At 35.8% G+C, this 15,797-nt stretch overlaps 1 long non-coding RNA gene across 1 annotated transcript; it reads left to right on the plus strand.

Annotated features, from left to right (window-relative positions):
* Window positions 1-9,116: 9,116 nt before the first annotated feature.
* LOC134676475 (uncharacterized) lies at window positions 9,117-15,627 on the plus strand. The gene is made up of 4 exons (XR_010099939.1): window positions 9,117-10,144; window positions 10,520-10,594; window positions 11,673-11,745; window positions 14,736-15,627. It is a non-coding gene; the product is annotated as an uncharacterized LOC134676475 (long non-coding RNA).
* The last annotated feature ends 170 nt before the right edge of the window (window positions 15,628-15,797 follow it).

Raw genomic sequence — 15,797 nt, forward strand, 5'->3', positions numbered from 1 at the left:
AACAATCATATTACCAAACATCTCTGGATGAAGATAGTAGAAATATCACTTCGTTTTCAACAAGTCAAGGTCAATTTCGAATGAAAAGGCTCCCCATGGGTTTGAAAATTAGTGGTAGTGCATTTTCCCGTGTAATGTCAATAGCAATGTCAGGTCTCTCGTACGAGAAATGTTTTGTTTACATGGACGATTTAGTTATTTTTGGAAGAAATATGAATCAACATAATAAAAACTTAATTGATGTCTTAGAGAGGTTGCGTAAAGTTAACTTGAAAATAAATCCTCAAAAATGTGATTTTCTAAAAAAAGAATTACTTTACTTGGGTCATGTTGTATCGGCGGAAGGTGTGTTACCAGATCCACAAAAAACGAAAGTATTACAAAATTACCCAACACCAACAAATAGTGACGAAGTTAGGCGTTTCGTAGCTTTTTGCAATTACTATAGGAAATTTATCCCTAATTTCGCGGAGATAACTTTACCATTAAACAAATTATGTAGAAAAAACGTAATATTTCAGTGGACCGACGAGTGCGATACGGCGTTTAACATACTAAAAGAAAAACTAATAACACCACCAATCTTACAATATCCTGATTTTTCTATAGAAAACGAATTTATCTTACAAACAGATGCGTCAGCAAAGTCTATCGGTTCCGTGCTATGTAATAAAGACAAAAGGCCTATAGCGTATGCCAGTAGACCCCTAAATAAATCAGAGTTAAATTATCCCATTATTCAGAAAGAACTTTTGGCAATCACATGGAGTGTACGCTATTTCAGACCATATTTGTTTGGACGACGCTTTACAATATTAACAGACCACAGACCACTTCTCTATCTTTTCAGTATGAAAGACCCGTCCAGCAGATTAGTAAAATTTAGATTGCAGTTAGAGGAATATGACTATAAAATAATATACATAAAAGGAAAAACTAACGTAGTAGCAGACGCTTTAAGTAGGATAACAATAACATCAGACGAATTAAAAAATATGAGTGAACAGATTATGGTTATGACAAGGGCCCAGAGTAAAAAATTAATGCAAGATAACGGATCGAGTGACAGTAATATTATGGATCTTAGTATATCCGAAAATTTAAGGTCTGATCAGCCGAGAATTGCGGAAATATTAAGAAAGCCTAATAACTCTGTAGAAATGTTATTTGGGTCAGAAGATGAGTTAAGAATATTGAGAAAAAATAAGTTAATAACCAGAGAAAAAGATTGTTTTGCGTACGTAAAAGATAAATTACGTCTTTACATTAACCTTAATTATACGTCATATTTCACGCGAGCCGTATTTGTGAGTATGTTAGGTGATTTCTGTAAAGAGATACAAGTAGATGAGTTATGTATAATAAAAAATGATAAAAACGCGTTATTTATAAAATCTCTGGTAAATGAAGTAAATAGAAGTTGGTCCGGACCGAAAGTAAATGTCCTAGGAAAAATAAACAGAATTACTGACAAAGATGAGAGACGAGTTATAATGAACGACTATCATTTGTTACCAACAAGCGGACATGCCGGCGTTCGCAGAATGATAAGTAATATTAAGTCAAAATACTACTGGCCAGGTTTAGAAAATGACGTTAGGGAATATGTGAAAAAGTGTAGTAAATGTCAAGTATCTAAGTACTCTAAGAACTTAAGACAGCCAATGACTATCACAACGACAGCGACATCCGCCTTCGAGAAAATATATCTTGACCTACTCGGACCACTCGATGCCGACGCGGAAGATAACAAATACGTTCTCACATTGCAGTGCGAACTGACCAAGTACATTGAGGCGTATCCCCTACAGCGTAAGGATACAATTAGCGTAGCGAGATCTCTAGTAAGTAATTTTATATTAAGGTATGGCATCCCAGGAGCGATATCAACAGATCGCGGTACGGAGTTTATGTCAGCTACTATGGACGAAGTATGTAAGTTATTAAAAATAAGTAAATTTAATTCAACCGCATATCACCATCAATCAATAGGCGCATTAGAGAATATGCACAAACATTTAGCCGCATTTATGAGAATACAGTGCGACGGACACCCTGACACGTGGAGTCAGTGGTTACCGTTCTGGTGTTTCGCGTATAATACAACAGTACATACAGCCACAAAGTATTCACCATTCGAGTTGGTTTTCGGAAAGAAATGTAATATCCCTAGTAATTTAACTAACACTGTAGAACCTATGTATAACTCAGAAGATTATGCTTTAGAATTAAAATACAGACTACAATTAGCACATAAAGATGCTAGAGAAAATTTGTTAAAAACAAAAGAATTACGAAAAATATATTATGATAAGTTATCGAATTCAATGACTTATAAAAAGGATGATCTTGTTTTAATTAAGTCAGAAACTGGGAAAAAATTTGATAACCTTTTTAAAGGACCTTTTAAAGTCATAGAGGACGATGGAGTAAATGTTAAGTTAGATATAGATGGTAAGATCGATCTTGTCCATAAAAATAGAACTAAACCTTTTTATAATTAGTATTATATTATGTTTTAATGTTTAGTGTGTAACAATTAATTTTAATGTTTTAAAATGTTGTAGTTAACTTTGCCATTATAATTGTCATTGTAACCTTTACTCTTAAGATTAAAATTTACATATAAAATAAAAAACACATTGTATATTTTTATACATTTATTTTAATACAAAAAAAAATGTAATTTAACAATTAATTTTTTTTCAAAAGCACCCCCCAGGTGAGGTGTGCATATACTATACGTGTATGTAACTAGATGTAGAGAGAACATGTAAGTTAGTTTAGTCAGTCTGATTATAACCATCGAGCTAGACTCACGTCTTTTATTCCAACTGTCCACCATACCTCAGGGGGATCTTTCTCTTTTACTCCAATGAAGGCGTAATTAGAGTGATAGAGAGAAATGCCCGCAATTTGCGAACTTCGATTTTCGCGGTTATAGGCCAGAAACGGTCCCAACGTTAGCCGCGGTATTTGCCCCAAATATTCGTAATGAACCTTCTTCTTTGATATGCAAAACGTAAGTGACGAAAAACGAAATTAAAATATTTACATAGAATGTAACTGAATTTGTAATTTTTAGAAGAAATAGATTTTGGGAATTATGGCTCATGGCCATGTCACAACATAACCCATATTAAAAATAATTATTAATTAATTTGAACGGTATAAAACCATGGCTTAAAGCAGGAGTCTCAAAACTTTTGACCTGGGGCCACATTGCGCCTCAGAAACTTTCCCGCGGGCCACCCTCGGTTTTTGCGCCGGGGGAGGATGTCTGGTTGCTACTGTTAGGAACAGAGTTACTCACAATGAATGCTGAACCTCTAGGGCCTGGCCCGCGCGGGTCAGACAGTGGGCATTCGCTTTGGGTTGGCGGGCCGAATTAGAACGCATCACGGTTTTGGCCCACAGGCCGGGATTTGGGGACCCCTGGTTTAAAAACCCGGAGAATGTAACCATGACATGTAAGTGACAAAAAATTATTGATATTCCCACATAAACAATTGAAAAAGAAGAGAAGCCAAACAAATTGAGAAGCTCCGTTTCTTTGCTTCTCAAGCACGGCATTGATCTACTGTGGCATGGCTGTATGGTGATAGCAAAGCTTATTAATATGTACCTTTGACACTTAGTTTTCTTTCTAATCCCATTTGCAGCTCGGCCTGGCAGTGCTGCACTTGGAGCTTGAAGAGGCATGCCTCCCGCAGCCGCCCCAGACACACCTCACAGATACCACTCTTGCCATTGTCACATGAAGTTAGCTGCAAAAAGTTACACAACTCACTGACTAAATACATGTTAATCTAATGTCTGCTACATCTAAAATATTAAGGGGAGAATCAGACTGCCTAGACTTGGTGTCGAAAACGACTACCTTTTTTGTTCCCGACAACTACCTACGTTGTCGTAGCCATCGCCTCCTAGATAATGGAACCATTCACACGACTGCACACCAGTACTCTCCAATTGTCCGTTCTCGGACACTCCTTAATAATTTCTTATCTTTTGCACCTAACTCCGACTTGTTTGCCGACGAAAGTCATAAACTTTTTAAAGATTTTTTATGTTTTTGCAAATCAAACATGTAATAGATAGCTTATTAATCGCTTTATTATTACTTAGGTACTAAATTTTACTACTTGATTTTACAGTGCATTGGTGTTAGCTGTAATGCTGTAAAATTTGATTATGCCAAATCACGTATAATACTTTTAGACCTGGTAACGTTCTTCCAACAGACTGCATACATTGATCGACAGTGCTTGACATCAGCTTATGTGTTACTGCGCATATTTAGAAATCTTTCCTTAATTTGCCTTACATGAAAGTCCAAGGTCATTCATTGCATTTACCTAATTATTGGCAATAATATACTACGTGACATTTGTTGTATAAATAATATTTTAACTTTTTTTTTTTTACAAACATTAAAAGTCGTATGTCACAAAAAATAAATCACACTTAAAACTAATTACTGCTACTTAACCTTAACCTAACCAAATTTGATTTCAATAAATATCAATATCAATATCAATACATCATGCCATACATGATTTCATTATGTCATTTATGTCTATATTCTTAGCACACAAGACTCATACATTATTGAATCTAAGCTAAAAACAATAACTGTAAACAAGGTGCAAGGGTCTGTACTAAGATAATCTTCTTCTTCCCAAACCTTATCCCATTTAATAACAAAACTTCCGTGAGACACAGACATATTAAATATATTAAGAACGGGTCACTCACGTATTTAAAAACGAAAAACACTTGACATGTTTCACTGTGCAGCCGCAGCCCTCCGCGCCCGATGACTCGGCGCAGGCGCCGGTGGCGGTGGCGGCAGGGGGAGCGAGAAACTACCCTCGTTTATGGCATTATTGTCAAATGATGGGTTGCCCGTAACACTCACTACGTCATTCGCTAATGGCCGGTCCGTCACCGTAAACGCAAGCTCCTGATGACACTTCTCGGTACGGAGTGAAACATGTCGAGCGTTTTTCGACTTAAAATACGTGAGTGACCCGTTCTTAATATATTTAATATGTCTTATCCTATTTAGTTGGGGTCAGGCAGACCGCTCACGCCCCTCCCGGAAAACGCGCCTGTGTGACGGAACCTTTAGTACCAGGTGTGCGTCGTGTATCCCTTGTTATACTAAGATAATATTTACAGCATATTCCAGGCAGAGGCGACGTAGGGCTTCGTAAAGCACCAAATTTAGGTCTTACCCTACCCTACCGACTTAATATTATTACTTACTTTGATTACAAAGCATTCTTCGATCATGACCGAGTATGTTTCCGTTATGCCGAAACGCGTGTACGGTCTCCTCAGATCTTTCGCCGAAGGCCGCTGCAGGCAGCAGTGGCACTGGTTTGTCGATTCCATCACATTAGTTGCTTTTTACGTTCTGTACCGATTTTATATTCATTTATAGGTATATTGAAACAATAGCTCTTTTCAACCCAATTTCCAAGTCAACAATCAACAAATTCAACATCATTGAAATGACATTGACATACGTTAGTGACAGTATCTTTCATAGATATATAATATACAGAGATTACGTCCTAGCGAGCTGTCACTGGGACCCAAGGCCCCTACCTTTATTGTTCTATTTGACGACGCAGCAACTAGTATCATTTCTCTCTCCTCGCTCTTTTAAAATGCCATTTGTCAAAAAAGGACAACTATACTGTTGACAAGATGGACTTCAAATCCAAGTGGCCCCTTTTTAGGCGACCCGGGTTGTGCATGTGTGCGTAAAAACGTATATGTATGCTCTTTTAGGCATGTGAAAAGTCGATTTTAATCATGTTATATATCGATAAACGCTACACAGCGGAACCAAATAGCGATTAATTGAAGCTTCAATATCTTCGTTAAACATAAACATAATTGAAATGCTAATGGATAATGAATATATTATAATGTAATAAAATAATTCAATTATTGCGGACCACCTATTTTAATAGGTATTTATGTATTTTAACTAAATATCTGAACTTTCCCTTGGTTCTCTCCTGGGGCGTGACTACAAAATTGTGATCTGATAACCACAATAAAGAAAAAAGGCGTTTTTGTTCATTTTAGGTATAGTTAAACCTTTGAAGTAAAATTAAAATTGCAAAAATGTCGGTAGTTTATCGATATGACTTTATCGACATGGCTACAGCAAAGTGGGTCGCTTTGTTAATCGTAAGTAGCTAACACACTACCGCACCGCACCAAGGTCATTGTGGGACGCACCCATAAGTAAGAGGGAGAAAGAGATATCGCTTTCTCCCTTTTACTTATGGGTGCGTCCCACAATGACCTTGGTGCGGTGCGATAGTGTGTTAGCTACTGTACACTAAACAAAAAGTGGTCCCACTGACAGCTCGCTTGGAAGGCATCTGTATATATTCTTATATCTATGCTGGGACCACTTTTGTTTATAAAAACTGCAAATCGTAATTCATTCAAGACCAAAAAAAGTAAGAAAATGTTGCCACTGCAATAATTTGTTTGTAAAATTATAAATTCCTTTTGATAAATAATCACGCTAAGATAATTTATTCATTAGTAATTTTACTCCTACTATTTAAAAAAGTACTTTTATTTACTTATTTGTGCATAAATACAAGACCCTATAGTAAAAAAGTGGCAACATTCCTTACTTTTTTTGGTCTTGAATTACGTTTTGCAGTATAGTGTACAATTAAAGTTGCTAACACACTATCGCACCGCACCAAGGTCATTGTGGGACGCACCCATAAGTAAAAGGGAGAAAGCGATATCTCTTTCTCCCTCTTACTTATGGGTGCGTCCCACAATGACCTTGGTGCGGTGCGATAGTGTGTTAGCAACTTAACAAGGACCGCACAGTGTTTCGTCTAGAACAAGCTAGGTGGACAAAAGTCGTTATCAAATTATCTCTAATGAGTCATTAGATATGATAAACAACATGTTGAAACCCCCAAACCCATTAATAGATTATGTCTAACTTTCTAATTTTATGAGCCATAGGGTGCAGAAGTCAGCTAATGAGGTAAGTGCAATTGCACAATTTAATCAGTTGCAATTTTGTGATGCGTTCAACGACATCTCTTACAAGTAAAACGTTATTTTATGAAAAGGTTTGGTGATAGATCTTATAACTGAAGGTAAGCACTTTATATTTTTCATAAAAACATGTTCATATCAGTTGTAATAATGCTCGTATAGAGCAATAAATATGCACTTAAAAACGTGGTGAGATTTTCTTCATTTTAGAACTTTGATAGACTAGCAAATACTTGACACCGGTCTAGATTTTTGATATTATTTACTTGCATAATTCTATTTTATGATGGTGTATATTTCATTTTGCATAAATTTGCATAACATTTTTTTTTCATTTTTTTTGCAGAACACGTTCTCTCTATTTTAAGGAAGGGGTTTTTGAAGAATGGACAAATAAGGGGAAAAACGACTAAAATTTCCACCTTTATCAGTTTATATTGGTAAAATATGAGTTACGAGATTTCAAAGAAGAGTCTGAGAGACGGTTAAAAAATATTTTAACCAGTTATTCATCAAAACTGAATACCAAGTGGAATAGTGCGTCAAGATTTAAAGAAGCAATTTGTGAAAAAGTTTAAAAGTGGTATGGATGGCCAAAATATAGAATTACGAGTGTACATAACTAGACCAAGTGCATCAACGTCGTCTGAAAATGTTAATCCTGCAGGAAGACCCAAATTAAACTTCAAAAGTTCCCCTTTTAAAACGGAAAAAACGCTGAGTTAAAGATCTGGTACAATTACGTACCTATTTTTTAACTGCTGCCGAAATCCCGATTGATTCGTGATCGGCAGCAAATAAAACACGGCAAAAATGTTAAAAAATATTAGAGAAAGTCCACATAAGCCAACGTAGTCTTGTTCTTACGACAGCAGTAGGTACTTCAATGAATTCTAGGCAGCTAAGTGTTAATGAGGCATTAGCATATTATATTGAGTCAAAATCGACAAATACAAACTTACAAGCAGACTAAAATGTGGTCAATGAAGGCTGATTATCATAAATATTCATCATATGATTATTTGCCCAATGCAAAAGGTACAAGCGTGTTATTTCCTTCAGAAGAACTTTAAAAAACTTACGCAAAACAAGGAAAACAATTATTATTCTGATATAATACATGAGTTAGAACAGATTATAAGTTATTAATAATTAACAAATTAATTATTAATAATAAGTTAAGTTTTAATTAATTTTCTATATTACATTTTTATTTTTTTGTATATTTTAAAGTAAATACTATGAAAATAATGTATCTAATGAACTGTAAAATTTTGTTTATTATTGTGTTAATAATTTATTTGCAAAAAAATATATAATTAATTTAAATATATATTTTATTTTAATTTTTTTACTTTTTTTCATGGTATTTTAAAATTTTTAGTAAATTATATTTAATTAAGCAATACTAACCATAATACTACCCAAAAACACAAAAAAATAATTTTGTCCACCTAGCTTGTTCTAGACGAAACACTGTGGACCGTAGTTATGCAGAAAACGACCTATAAGTTGGTCAAGCAGATTTTGTCAGTAGAAAAAGGCGGCAAATTTGTAAAATGTAGGCGCGAAGGGATATCGTTTCATAGAAAATTTGAATTTCGCGCCTTTTTTAACTGACAAGATTTGCTTGACCATCTATACTTACTCAATTTTTTTATCACTGCAGAAAGCGACCACAGCTACTGTGTTAGTGTGTAAATCACTTTGACGAAAAAGTTGTACGATTTCTACAGAACTACGGTCTGTGGAAACACCTTGTTGTAGCCATGTCGATAAAGTCATGTTTTTTTTTAGCATTAGAAAGAACTTCGCAGAAGTTCGTTTGTGGTTCTAAATCTGGCACTTTTAGCAGTAACAATTTGAAGTAAATTTTAAGTATTGACCATGCTACTTTAGATAATTCAATAATTATTAACAATTAACGAGCCTGATAAAAACTGCACGCTTGCTTCTGCTCTAATGCTAATGCTAAAAAAACGAACTATATCAATCAATCAATCAAAATATACTTTATTCATGTAGGCCTAGCAACAAGCTCTTATGAATCGTAATTAAGGTGAAGGGGTGGGCAAAACCGGAAAAAAGAGGTGTCTTTGTCGAAATAGTTTGGTCGTATTATGGCATATGGTGGTCTGGAAAGTGATTATTCCTGTCGAAAATACACTCTAGTATTGGATAATGTAATCGTTATGTGTCTGTCTGTTATAATGAAGGCTAGAAAGTACATTTAAAAACTAGTTTTAAGAAATACTTATATGCATTTTATTCCATCCGGACAGAATTTTACGACAGCAATTTTTTTTAACTTACTTGTAAGACCTTTGTCTATTTTCTAATAGTGCAGTTTTCTTCAAAATAGTTGTATTATAGGTTGTAGACCCAAAACCACCTAGTGCCTACGAAATCGTCGCACTTAATCGTCGGACTACGATTGCTCTGTATATTGCGCAGGCGCTTTTATAGCGTAAAGATAAAAATATTACACGAATATATACCATGACATAGAATAGAGTATACTCTTTTAAAGAAAAATCTAATATAATGCGTAAATTATTCTAAAAAAAAATAAAAAATGATCTAAATTAATTTAGTAAATTACGTGGATTTGAACATACTTTGTTTTTAAAATTATTAGATAAAGGATTTGTACCGTTTGTAGCAAAGAAAGAAAGCGACGTTGCAAGTTCGTGCATTGTTCGAAATCGCCACGAGCGCTTTGCGCTGCTGCCAGACTGGTTCGTTGTTTGTTGTTTGGACATTTAGAAAACTTGTCAATCTTGCTTGCCATTGTGTTGTTTATAGCGTTCCGCGACGATTCTGTATGAGTTAGCGTGTACTCCTTATCGGTTTATTCCTGTTACTTGTTATCATTCGTTGTTATTGTTTTGTTTGTTATTGAACTTAGTGTTTTGTGTGGTACAAGTCGTTTCGTACTAATAACGTACGTGTGCGTACGTACTTTATGTTTGAAAATCCCTTAGAATGGGAAACAAGAAAGGACGAAAACCTAGTGCATCGTGAGGTTGAAGCGGAAACGTATAAGCAAACATGCTCTGGAATGTCGTTACAACAAAGCCGCTGCACAGTAAGTACCTACCTACCTACCTATAATAACAAACTTACCTCTCGTGATATAGATCCGTGCGTCAGAGTATTGTTTTTATTTTTATTATAAAGGTTACTTTCAATGATCAGACAGGCCGAATACTAGGGGTTTAGTCTAGCAGACCAATAAAAGCCTGCAGCGATTTTGATAGCCCACGCAGTGCAACTAGTGCAAGTGCTATTTATAATTATATTTTCATAGAAGTTTGACGTTTACTGATACTGATCAATAACTAGGTACAATAGAATAATTTCCTTATTTTATTATTATTGCCTAACAAAATAAGACTAATGATCTCGTTAATTGGATGGAATCTTTATAGTATAGCTCATGTACACTGTATTTTTCTTCTAGGCCACCTGATCCACATGACCAAATTGACAGTGAAGTGTGTCATTCTGTTCAAGAAACCACAAATCAACCTGAACCGTAAGTGTTATTAAATTTGGATGAGTAATAATAATAATATTAAGTAGGTACTTATGTTTAACCCTTGGGACGCCTAGTGCCATATCCGTACCAGTCCTGTCAACTGCCGGAGGGTCTTCAATTTTTGTACCCGTCAACTGCCTAGTCCCAGATCTGTACAAAGTGTCTCAACTGCCTTGTGCCTTATCAGTCACCAAATTTATTGTATTATATTTTTACAATTTTGAGATCTAAACACTTACAAATAGAGTTTTATATCATTTGCACAATATCACTTTTTTTTGATCGCGGCAGTTGACGGGTACAAAAATTGAAGACCCTCCGGCAGTTGAGGGGGATGGGACGGATCCGGCACTAGGCATCTGACGGGTACAAGTACGTTTGTCGGTTCGGCGTTCCAGGGGTTAATTTTACCTCACAGCCAGGTTAGCCTGCATTTATGCTAGCTGGAACCAAACTGGTGGTACATACCCGCACCCGCAGATATTCATACATGTCAATATTTAACAAATTCCTTCCAGCATGGTTACCATTGGAACCATATTTAGTAAGCCTCTGGTATCTATTTCGAAAGCAGTATGTCATGAACTATAATATGTTGGTATTTGAAGTTTTCAATGCGTTTTTCTGTTGTTACTTACAAATGGTAATAAATTGCATTAGGTACCATAGTGTCTGTAGTCAATAAGTCGGGCAGCAGCTCAAAATTTCTGTAAAGCAGATACAGATGGACTGCAACCTAACTGCAATTTGTGTATGATTTGCACGCCAACTGCGATGTCAGCATGCAGTTCCATACAAGTTGCAGTTGGGTGCAGTCCGTCTGTACCGGCCTTAAGCTGCTCATTTTAAGTAATACATATAAATAATTTTGTGAAATAGGTCCTGTGTCTGGTGTCCATGTCCCAATATATATCTGTAATTTAATTGAGTTGACTTGTTTTAAGCAGGAAATTGTAAATAAGTCAAAATACAACATTTTTTTCAAACAGGTTTGCCATACATGGAGTCGGTCACATAATGGAGCATGATGGTTACTTGTTTAATTACAGCTTATTTATATTTTTCATTGTTACAGATCTTCTGCTCATGGAGATAATTTGAGTGAAGACACTGATATATCTAAAGATGGGCCTTACGGGCGTTAATTCGTAAGTGACACTGCTGAACTAGCATCATTCTTAGTGTAGTGCCTGTAAGGGTCCATATATTTCAATGATTCAATAGCACTGTTCAATAGTTATTTGTTTTACAGGGGGGCAAAGTTGTTGTTTAACCGCTCATGCTAATATTGATGCCCGAGCAAGCGAAAGATTCCAAAATTGGAAAATTGGAACCTTGAGCGTTGCGAGGGTTTCAAAGCATGAGCTTTAAACAAAATTTGCCCCCGAGTGAAACACAAAATTTTTCACCACATCAAAACTGAAGCAATTATTAAACGTAAAATATCAAACAAAATCAAACCAAATCCAAATTAATGTTATTAAATGTTTATCATCCAAAATCATCATTTAAGTCAATTCTACCAGCAAACCGCTACCGCTTCCAGGACCAGAGGCGACACGACCTAGATCTGCCGAAACATAGATTAAGAAAATCTGCTCTCAACATACACATATACTTAGGACCTAAACTTTATAATAAGATCCCAAGGAGTATAAAAAAACGTTCACACCAACTTAGGATTTATATTAAAACTGAAGTCGTTTTTAATCCAAAAGGTCTATTATTCCGTTGCTGAATTCTGGGATGAATAGCTCGACGATAAATATTATTTTGAATTTTTTATGACATTCAGAGAATTTTATTGTTGTATTTTTATTCTTAACCGACTTCCAAATCTCAAAGAAGGAGGTTATCAATTCGGTTGTATGTTTTTTTTTTATGTTTGGTACTCCATATCTCCGTCATTACTGGACCGATTTTAAAAATTCTTTTTTTGATTGTATATATATGCATACAGATTGGTCCCGTTTTTGTCAAAACCCAGTTCTGATGATGGGATCCATGAGGAATCGAGGGAACTCCTCAAATCTTAGAGGCATACATATTGTGATTTTTAGGTTTTTATCAACTAATAAAGGATATACATCCAAAAAAGTGACATTTGATGAAGTGGAACTGCTGATGATGGGATCCATGAGGAATTGAGGGAACTCCTCAATTTTTAAAGGCACATGCATGGTGATTTGGGTGTTTTCTTAAGCAAGTCGAGCATTTTCTCCCGAAAACCACCACTTTGATGAAGTAGACCTGATGATGATGATTGTTTTGATGATAATGATGATGATTTTAAATGTAGTATGTTCAGCGATTACTCCGGCACCTGTGATCCGATTTGAGTAAATCTTTTTTTGTTTGGAAGGAGTTGCCTCCTAGGTGTTTCCATATTATTTTTGGTTCTGGTCTGATGATGGAATCCATGAGGAATTGAGGGAACTCCTCAGTTTTTAAAGGCACGTGTAAAGTGATTTCGGTGTTTTCTAAAGTAACTCGAGCATTTGCTTCCGAACACCGCCAATTTGATGTAGTGCAAGTGTAGCCTTACCACGAGTTTGACATTGACATATTCGCTAAGTTAGCGTCGCTAACGTCTTCGTAACTTACTTTTTATGCATCTCGCTCGCACTAATATGCCAGTACGAGCGAGATGCAAAGAAAGTAAGTTACACACACGCTAGCGATTAAATCAATGTCAAACGCTTGGTAAGCTGGTAAGGCTACTGATCGGGGATTAGGGTTAGGAGTTAAGGGGTCGGGTAATGGTGGTTGAAGGGCTGCTGGTTCAGGGCCGAGGGGTACATGGATCAGGGGTTGATCGGGGGGGTTGAGGGATTGGGTCAGTGGCGGGGCGGAGGATGGATTTTGTGTAGTGACAGGAATTATAATTTCCCAGACGGACTAAGGAAAATTCCTGATTACATATTTATTAAAGTAGATACACGAATTTAGTGTTAATCATGATGTCGTTTTTCATTCATGCGTCGCGCTCTTAACAATGCGTTAAAACTAAAAATGGAAAAATAATAACTTTTTACAAAAAAAAGAAAACCGACTTCAAAAAGGATGAAATAAAATATTATCCTTCTTAAGTCTATGCGTTACCAACTGATATGTTTGAAGTCGGTGCCAAGCCAAGTAGTAACAATACCCGTCAAAAATAATCAGCTTTATGACTATAAATCCCATTAGAACTGTACTAATAACTATTATAAATGTGTAAATAATTCTGTCTGCCTCTTTGTCGCCTTTTCATGGCTAAACAACTGAACCGCTTTAGGTGAAATTTGGCAAGAAAGTAAATTCCTTGAATTGTTTTATATTTTGAAATGTAGTCCTTTGAATAAGGGACGGGAAATAACTTCAGTCCCAATCCCACGCTTGCGTGCCGACAAACATGGTACGGACTGTGCCAAGAAGGTTTGATCGTGTGTTCTTAGGTACAGTCGACGTCAAAAATATGTTTACACTTTTGCACCTTACTCCTTTGTTATAAGACGAAAAGTGTAAACATATTTTTAACGTCGACTGTACCTACAGAAAGTACGTTCATTGTCGTCGTGTAAGGCAATCCACGTAGGTACATCCTTATCGAATCGCACCAAAATCATGGTATGCTTCAAAAGTTCGCTTGGCACCGACTTCAAACATATCAGTTGGTAACGCATAGACTTAAAAAGGATAATATTTTATTTCATCCTTTTTGAAGTCGGTTTTCTTTTTATGTAAAAAGTTTTTTTTTAAAAGCGTTTTTCAATTAAAAGACATATCAAGATCGCTTACCTTCTTGCAAGTTTTTTCTAATGCTAAAAAAACGAACTATATATTGGTGCCAAGTTCTGTGCTGTGTATAAAATCCTGTAATTAAGGAACTTGGCTTTGATTTTGTAGCCTAATGAAAAAAGGGAACCTATTTCTTACAAACTACTTAATACATTTTTCTTCCTCACTCTGTATAAGATAAGGCGGGTGAGAACCTTTAAGTTTTTGTGATCTCTAAGATGTGCCTATGACTCCCTTCTCCCAGTGAAGCGATATACATGTGAAACTGTATTTAATGAAATATTTCTAAAAGTTTATTTTTAAAAGGTAGTTTTAATTAATTTGTTGTTATTTTATTAATAATTTTCTATAATTTCAGTGGCCATGAAACAAAATATGGCAGGAGGATTGTCAATGTGGCCCAGTTCTTTGACAAGTTACAAGAAATATCTGCACATGGCCCTCTCAATTGCGGATTAAAATCAGTCCAGATCATATCAGAAACACGAACTGGTCTTATCTCACTTTACACATTAGAGTGCAAAATGTGCAATATGAGGTTTCATATTCACAAAGACAATGCTGCTGATACATTGGACTTGAACATTAGCGCAGTGGCAGGCACAGTAGCAATTGGGTGTGGCTACACTCAACTCACTGATTTAACAGCTGCTATTGGCATACCTCCAATGTCAAAAAATATATTTTCTGCCAGAATGGCGGTTGTACACAAAAAGTGGGAAGAAGAATTGTATAAATCAATGACCCAGGCTGCTGAAGAAGAACGCGAATTAGCTATAAAAGAGGGAAGAGTCAATTCTGAAGGCATTGCTATCATAGATATGATAGCTGATGGATGTTATTCCAAAAGGTCCTATAGAAAGAATTATTCTGCTTTATCAGGTGCAGCTGCTATTATTGGCAAAAGGACTAATAAAATATTGTATGTAGCAATAAAAAACAAGTATTGCTCAATTTGCTCTGTAGCACAGAGTAGAAACATAGATGCAAAGGAACACAATTGTGGAAGGAAAAAATGGAAAGGCAGCTAACAGAATTTTATTTAGATTGTCTTCTGCCCGAAATTATTGACCCCAGGCACACACGGAAAATGCCGATTAGAGACCCCGCCTACATAACAGAAGCCATTAATGAGAAAGAGAGGAAGAAAACCTCTGCGCCACCAAGAAAAAGAAAACTAGCTGAAAACAGTGAAAACATACCACCGCCCCCCAGCCGTCGTAGTCGCAATAAATAAACGATAAAAACTGTTTTATTTGTATTATTCCAAATATAACATTATAGTGTTCAAAATTACACGAAGAAAACCGAGATGTTGGTTTTTATTTTAATTCTACTAGGTAATGCAAAAATTGCTTTTATGTCTATGTGTAATTCTGAACACTAGGAACTTTTTTATTTTATTAATTACCTTTCCATG

The sequence above is a fragment of the Cydia fagiglandana genome, chromosome 24, assembly GCF_963556715.1.
Source record: "Cydia fagiglandana chromosome 24, ilCydFagi1.1, whole genome shotgun sequence".
In the NCBI taxonomy this organism is placed as follows: domain Eukaryota; kingdom Metazoa; phylum Arthropoda; class Insecta; order Lepidoptera; family Tortricidae; genus Cydia; species Cydia fagiglandana.